At 42.6% G+C, this 8228-nt stretch overlaps 1 long non-coding RNA gene across 1 annotated transcript; it reads left to right on the top strand.

Annotated features, from left to right (window-relative positions):
* The first annotated feature begins 1235 nt into the window (after positions 1-1235).
* On the top strand, positions 1236-6036 carry LOC147031395 (uncharacterized). The gene is made up of 4 exons (XR_015052938.1): positions 1236-1485; positions 2039-2160; positions 2656-2729; positions 5679-6036. It is a non-coding gene; the product is annotated as an uncharacterized LOC147031395 (long non-coding RNA).
* Positions 6037-8228: the final 2192 nt, after the last annotated feature.

The raw sequence follows: 8228 nt of genomic DNA, 5'->3' as shown, positions 1-8228 counted from the left end.
AAAAAAATCTTCCATATTTGCAGGTAACAAACAAGCAGACAGAGTCGTGAAAACATAACGTCCTTCACCTTCGGTGGCGGAGGTAAAAATCGTTATTTATTTCTTGTGTCCCTCCCAATGTTGATTCCAGATTCAAAGTTTAATTTCAATTTTTTTTTTTCAAAATGTGCCCATAATTGCATTTTTGGGGATTTGACCTTTTTTGGACGAGGCCCAAAAAAACGACACCGCTCTTCCACTTTCTTGCCATGTGGTGATCATAGCTACCAAGTTTGGTGAATTTCTTCCCAACCAGTTAGGAAGACATAGCATGACATACAGACTGAACCGGTTACAATATTCCTCTACTGTTTTTTCAAAAACCAGCTAAATGTGTGTGTGGTAATTTTTTCCCAGAGATGGCTGAACGGATCTTCGTCAAACTTTCAGAGGTTCATGAGGTTTAAAGCCAAAAAAAGTTTTGAAAATTTTGAAAAGAAAGACTTTATTTTTTTTTGAATTTGTATCCTTTTTTTTATTTTAGTCGCTCTATAGCGCCTCATCCTTTGCAGCTATATGAATCTCAATGTTAAATAATCCCCAATCCCATTACTCGGTTGCTGTCGGGTAGTTTTTCGCCCCCCCCCAACAAAAATTTTTGATTTCTTCAAATTGCTGGTTACCTCTGCGAGTTAACGATGTTTTCGTGAGTCCGATTTGCATTCAGGAACACAACTGTGCTTAACCGGTCAGAGATTGCCACTCTTTCGTTGAAATGATGAAGTTTGTTTGACAAAAATTGGACATTTTGCGCGACAAACGGCAGGTTAAAAGTTCCCCGTCGACGTGAACCGAGTCAGTGTGAACACACCCGGTGCACATGCATGAAGGGCCTCGTCGAACTGTTAACAATTGAAAGCATCCAATGTGACGGGACCCATCATGTGCCAATCACTCTTACAGAGCGTCGGCGTTGCCCAAACGGTCTCTCGGCAAAGGTGAAACTACGTGGTTTACCATCGCCTTCCCAGCAGGAATTTGGAATTCGTTAACGGTGCCGGCGATAGCTCGCCCCACTCGTTAACATCCACCAACTAGTACCGGCAGACGGACTGCCCAGTTTTCCGTCCATCCGAGGGATGGCACACACATTGGAATCAAACACCGGGATGGCAGTTTATACAGTTGCGTCAGGATTCGAACCCAGGCGAACACATCCGTACGTGTACGTACGTCCGTACGTTGGCTACGTAAGTGAGCCGCATGTCCAAAAATCCAAAGGGCGTGGTGTCCGTGCTCCCAGGGAGACGTGCTGGTTTCGTCAGAAAGCGGAAGAGAAGTGATGGCTGATCCCGAATGTCAAACGAAAGTGTTTTTAGCCAACACTTTGAGAGGCCTGAACGAGCTATATAAGTAATGGAGGACAGTTGAATTGTTCAATTGTTCAATTGTTCAATTGTGGATCCAAAAAGGGTTTTGCTGAAGACCGACGTGCGCTTCAACCTGGTAAGTTCCTTCTCTGTCCCTCTACCCATGACTGCTTATTGATTTCAGTTTGCTTCGTGCCTGCGGCCATTTATTGCCGTGGCCTAAAAAAATAAAAAATAAAATAAAAAACCGGCAGCCTCTGATTATAGCAATGTGCAAACAATTGATTCGTTCTTCTTTCATCGTTGTTGAGCAGCCATCAAAATGTGATGTGTTAAGATAGATGTGCATACTTAACGGAGAGTCCCACGGGGCATTACCACGCACCAGCGCCCCAAAAAGGGGGCACTGCTGTTGATGGTATGTTGGTTATGTAGCATGGATTTTCTCAAGTTCCCCATCAGTCCTGGGCAGCTCTTTCTGGCTCGACAACTTCATGAGAAGATAAAAATGGTCATTAAATTTGTGAAAAAACGATGTATTCGATTGTGGTACGTACCTAGTCCTACTAATCCTACTCCTACTCCTCAAGATATACCACTTGCGCAGCTGATTTCAAGTTTTCTTTGAGTTCTTTTAGAGGCTCGTGCTGGCCTTGCTTGGTTTGCACTAATGGTTTACCTTTCTACAGACGATTATTGAACAACCATCGGTGAAAGAAGCTGAAGACCATCATGTGTGGACTTGCTTTTCTCAAGACCTACAGTAGAGCCTTGTTTTCTCAAGAATCAACTCCAAGAATCACAGCAACAGGTGTTTATGATTGTGCTTAAAGAACTTCATTTGCTGTTTCGTAAAACAGCCTGTGGCTGCTGCTTGCGTAATATTTTCCTGGAAGCACAGCTGTGCCGCTGATGCAGTGCCCCCCTCTTACTAGTCAGCTTGTACTCATTTTGCCGACCTCAGAAGGATGACAGGCTGAGTCAACCCACCTGGTGTTGCTTGAATGGCCCGACGGGGGCTCGAACGCAAGACCCGAATTTGGAGGGTATAAATAGAGAAAAATGAATTTGAGTCGGAGTAGAAAAGGGAAAGAAGGTGGGAAGTAAAATGTAGGGTGGAGAGAAGGGGGAGAAGTAATGGATGTGCTCCACAAGAGAAAGAACAGGTTAAAATGCAATGTAGTGCATGTAACATGTAGATGTCCCTGAGCGGATGAATGGAAGCAGTGGCTGGGATGGGTAAGAATAATCGAGTTCAAAGGGTCGAAACCACATCCCAAAACGTTTTCCTTTTCTCGGTTTGCAGACGACAATGTTCGCATGATTGGCCTGGAACTTCGTCGCATCGCCGATGACTTGCACAGACAGATGATGAGCCAGGTACCAATCTCGATTGACACCAAAGTGATGTATAATGTGTTTTGCTCTGATGTTATGTCAAGGGTGAAGTGGTTTCTGTTGTCAGAAATTCTGTCATGCAATTGATTAGTTGTGCAAGATTGTACACAACTGAATGAATTTTTTTTTTTTTTTGCTGGTTTTTGCTATTTTCATCTCAAAGTGCTGGAGACTCGAGTCGAAAATATTTAATGCAGTAGAGATAGAATCGCTGCATAGAACAAGCTGGAAGGGCACTCGGTAGAGCGCATACCTCCGCCACGCAATGCCTGATCCACGAGATCATATCAGGCCCAATACATTTTTGAAATTTCATTCAACGCAGAACTGTATAGTTTTTGGCCCAATCCCTCAATGGTGACGAGTCACTAAAAAAAATTAAATAATTCTCGCATCCAGATACGGATCCGGATCTTCACCAGAATCTTATCAGTTCGTCCTTGTCACACACCGAAGCTGTCCGCAAATTTTCATCCATATCCATGCACAACTTTTTGAGATCTCCTGCACACAAACAAACAAACAAGAAGATGATGTCATGGTGAGCACGATAGTTGCAAAATCCATAAAACAAATTTGACCTCAAAAATAATTGCTGGTTTAATTCAATGACCAAATATGGAACTCCTCTTCAAATTTCAAGTGAATTGGATGAAAATTGACAATTTTAGAAATCGGGCCGATGTGGACCCTTTGGCCAATGTGGACCTCCAAAATAATTGGCGGTTTAAATAAGTGACCTGAAATATAAATCCTCTTCAAATTTGAAGTCGATTGAGGATTTTATAAATCTCACCTCGGTTGTTAACCTTTGGCCTATGTTGACCTTTTGACTACCTTGTGGTGAGATTTCGTGAAGATTGGTTTAAAATTGTGAACTGTCGGCGATAGACAGACAGAATAACAAAATTGACGAACCAATCTACTTGAAAAATCTTCGATTTTGCAAGTAACAAACAGACAGAAAGGGGGTGAAAACATCACCTCCTTCATCGTAAGCAGATGAAACAAACAAACATGTTTCATGTATGATCAAATGTGATTGCTCGCCCTTCCTCGGCAAGTGCTTTCTGCAAGCCTGTGCTATATGCTTCATAAATGACACATCAGTAAAACTTGTGATGTATTTACCAAAATGTGGAGCCCTCAGGATAGCCTCAAGATATGTCCACTCACCTCCAAGCCGTCGAGCTTGAGTTGGAACCTCGACCCAGCTGTAAACTGTCATCCCGGTGTTTCACAGGCAGGTGCGCCGTCTCTCGGATGGACGTTCAACTCGGCGTCTTGTCTCCGAGTATGAGTTGATGGACCTTAAAGGCCCTTTGTCGTCCTTTGTGAACAATAGGCGATTTATCAATGGCATCCTGAACGAAGCACCAATTGCTGCCTGATGTACCAGCGACCCAGTTGATTCCTGTCCAGTATGCAGGGACGGATTAAGGGTGCTTTGGGTCTCGGGCGGTAACCCAACAATGCCCTTCCCATCCCGAACCAATAGGCATCAGTGAGCTAAGTCACAGTGCACTCTGCTCAGTGTGCATAAGGTCACAGTCAGGTCAGGTATTGATCTCAGGATATGTTCCTTTCAATACTATGATGATGTTCGTGTAATATTTTATAATGTTTAAAAATAAATAAATAAATAAATAAACAGCTTTAAAAATTAACATGTTTTAGTTTTGAGTCGGACGGCTCACCCTCAACAACACAATTCTTTACCATCGTCGACAGATACATCCGAAGAGCTGTTTCAATGAGGGGGAATGTTTGGGTGAAGGTGTGTGTCTGGAGGAATGAGTACAGTCTCAGTTCTGCTGACTTTGTTCGTGTGAAGTTTGAAGCTCCGTAGAAGGTGCCGGTTCGGTGGAAACCTGGATAAATTCACTTCCAATCGTGGGTTCCAGACCGTTGGGACAGGAGCGGGCAAGATTTTCTGTGGCTTGCTTGATATTGATCTCGAGTCGAGCGAGACAGACAGAGACTTGCTTGAATAGGAATCCAAGCTTGTCATTGATTTCCTTGTCTGCTCCAGGATGGTATTTCAAAGCACTGATGAACTGATCAATGATGACAAGGAAAGCCTCAGTCTTTAATTTACCCTTTGGTGACAGCACAGTGGTTGAGGCGATAACATTACGTCTTAATTACGATGATTTGGACCCTGGGCGACAGCCCCATACGCCCCACCTCCCCCCCTCCCCCTTTTTAATCTGTCATTGCCAACACGAATTCACCAACAACACCAAAAATCCTTTTTAAACATTTTTAAACCTGCGAATCCTCGAGATCATTGTTTTCTTTCAAATCATATTTTACTTTGGATGTAAGCAACAGAATGTTGATTGAGGTATGCAAAAGCCCTTGTCACACCTTGACGATTTAGCCAGCGTATGGCAAAGTATCAAAATCTATCTAAAACGCTGGCGTACGCTGAACTATTGATGTTTTTTTTCAGTTTTGGGCGAATAATAGTGTATTCATAACGAGTTGGACGTATGCATAACGTATTAGTAACGTACACAGAACGTTTCGATAACTTATAGATAACTTAAGCCTCTGTCACACCTTGACGTTTTAGCCAGCGTATGCCGACGTATGAAAAATTTGGCGAATACGCTGGCACACGTCGAATACGTTATGGGTAAGTTTTGTACACGTTAAGAGCACGCTGGTATACGTCGTAGTACGCCGAGCTCGTCGCCAAATTTTGTGCATGCACAATCAACATCTTGTTGATTTAATCCGTTATTCAACCTATCCACCGACAGGTACTCGGTTTCATCAGCAAGACGAGTTCTTCGTTCCACATATTTTATTTTGTTGATGCCGGGCCATGAAAGACCATGCACGTATAATTGTACGGGATTTGTTTGCGACGTCATGTTGTGTAATTATACAGATGTGTGGTTTTTTTGACTCATCCCTACACAGCGTGGCACCAAACGGGAACATGGAAGAGACTCGAGCAAGAGCCTTCGGCACAACGGAGACTCAGGATGAACTCTGCCGAAGACAAAGCAACGGGTCACTATTTGACCCTTCGGAGGTCCGTGGAACCCTGGGAATTGGCTCTTTGGTCGATGCTTTGATCACGTTTTATATTTATAATGTACATTTAAAGATTGTTGTACAATACGTGTTACATTTTGATGTTGGTTTGTAAATTGAACTGAGTATGGTTTGGTGTTGGCTCAAACAATTTCACTGTACATATTTTAGGATTACTGCTGCATTGTACAATTTTTTTTTTTTAAAGTTTTTGTTTTTAATAAAAACTTTTTGAAAGATATCTGGCATTCAAAAATCTTTTAAAAATAAACGATGGCTTCGTTTCATGACCGGTTGCTTTTTGAAACGGTGACGACGTTTTAGGTTTTCGAACATATCCAAGAGTTTTCTTTTCAATCATGACGTCTTTAAACCACCTACCTCGGGCTGGCAAGATGGTCTTGAGCTTGAGCCACGATGCTCTTACCGAGCCTGGGTTCGAATCCCAGCCCAGCTATAAACTGTCATCCTGGTATTTCACAGACAGGGTGATTCATCAATGTGTGTGCCGTCCCTCGGAAGGACGTTAAACTGTGTGTCCCGTCTGCCGGCATTAATTAGTGGACAGGAAAGGTTTGTCCTTCCACGAAGAGTAGGCAGGCCAATTCAAAATTCCTGACCGAACCTACAGAGGGAATTGCATCAGCGGGACACCCGTGCCCTCAGCCAATGATGCTACCCTGTAGCCTAGTGCTGCATAACATATAAGAAGAGGATCACTTACCTAAACCAGGTGGAACTTAAAAACGACTCTCTGTGCAGTAAATCACTTTCAAAAGGAGCAATTTTACTTTTGCGAGTGTCTGTTATAAATGTAGAAGTCACGACCTTCACTGCGAGAGTAGAGGAGGTTCACCAGCATCGAGACGATGCAAATTCCTGCCATTCGCTTCACCCGTCACTACTGCGAAGTATGGAAGGAAATGCAAGGAACTTTGACACAGGAGGCTGTTTGGCTGATTGTGCGTGCACTTTACCAACACCACTTTAATATGACTGGTTTATCTCCTTTATTACATTTGTGTGGGACAGGACAATGGTGGAGTATCATCTTTCATGATCTTTTTTTGTCTTTTTAAATTTTTTTGTTGTTGTTGTCGGTGTTATTGATGTAACAATTGGTAGTGTACTCAAAAAGCATCGAGCACGTTGTACGTAGCTCTAAGGCAGCTTGTATGTAGGCTTGCCAAGTAGCGTCATTCGCTACCAGGAAACGTGCGTCATCTTATCGCTGTGAAAGTTCACTAAATACAGGACAAATTGTGATCGGTGAATCCTTTTGAAGAAATGTAACATTCTCTCCGAAACTCCGAAACATAACTCCGAAAATGTAACATAACTCCGAAAGACCCCAAAAGATTTGTGAGGACAAAATTATTGGCAGTCAAAGGATTTTGATGCATTACAGAAACCTCTTGCACTCTGTCAATCCAGCAATGTCATCAGACTTTTTCAGGCGTCTGCGTGATAAGGCACTTTCTACCTGCACCCTCCCCTTCCTGGCAAAAGTCAGGGAGGAAATTATTGAACTGGCGTCCCAAGCTAAAAGTGATCACTGCACATCATATTACAAAAGCAGGTTTGTAAGTACATTTTTTTTTTTTTGTAGGGAAGCGGGGAGGATATTGGGAGGGGACGGTTTGGGGTGCGATAAAAACTCAAAAATCTGATATTCACCTCTCCCCTTATCCTGCCAGCTGCACCTTATGGTGGGAATGATTCTGCACATTGACCTTCCAAATGGTGTCAGACGGGTCACCCAGTTTAACGTCCATGTGAGGGACGCCACACACTGATGAATCACCTGAACCTTTCCGCCTTTCGTGAGAAGTTTCGTGACATGAGAGGATATTGTTTGCAGTTTTGGTCGGCACATCGGAGGAAGGAGATAACAGAGAGAGAGAGAGAGAGAGAGAGAGAGAGAGAGAGAGAGAGAGAGAGAGAGAGAGAGAGAGAGAGAGAGAGAGAGAGAGAGAGAGAGAGAGAGAGAGAGAGAGAGAGAGAGAGATAGATATATATATATATATATATATATATATATATATATATATATATATATATATATATATATATATATATATATATATGAAGCTACTAGATTAGGATGAGTCATTTGTTTTCCATACTCTGTTTTCAGGGTAAGTAGAAATAAATAATAATTCACAGATGTGACTCAGAGTATACTGGGCATTTCTGAAAAGCTGAAGCTTGTGGTGAAATGCCTTGAACAATTTACTCTTAGTGGGGGCAGATAACAGCAATTTTTGAGAGGAATCGTGCAAATGATGATACAAGCACCAAATTTGGCACATTTGTTCTCCAGGGGATTCTAATCAAATCTGCCTGATTGGCCATTTGAAAATCCAAATTTTGAAAAATTTGGATTTTCAAACGGCCAATCGGGCAGATTTGATCAGAAAGCCCTGCAGAACA

The sequence above is a fragment of the Eptatretus burgeri genome, chromosome 2 (assembly GCF_056783735.1).
Source record: "Eptatretus burgeri isolate ZD-2024b chromosome 2, Ebu_testis_v1, whole genome shotgun sequence".
Classification (NCBI taxonomy): domain Eukaryota; kingdom Metazoa; phylum Chordata; class Myxini; order Myxiniformes; family Myxinidae; genus Eptatretus; species Eptatretus burgeri.
Note: the sequence above shows the minus strand (reverse complement) of the source record. Positions and strands in the feature narration are given on the sequence as shown.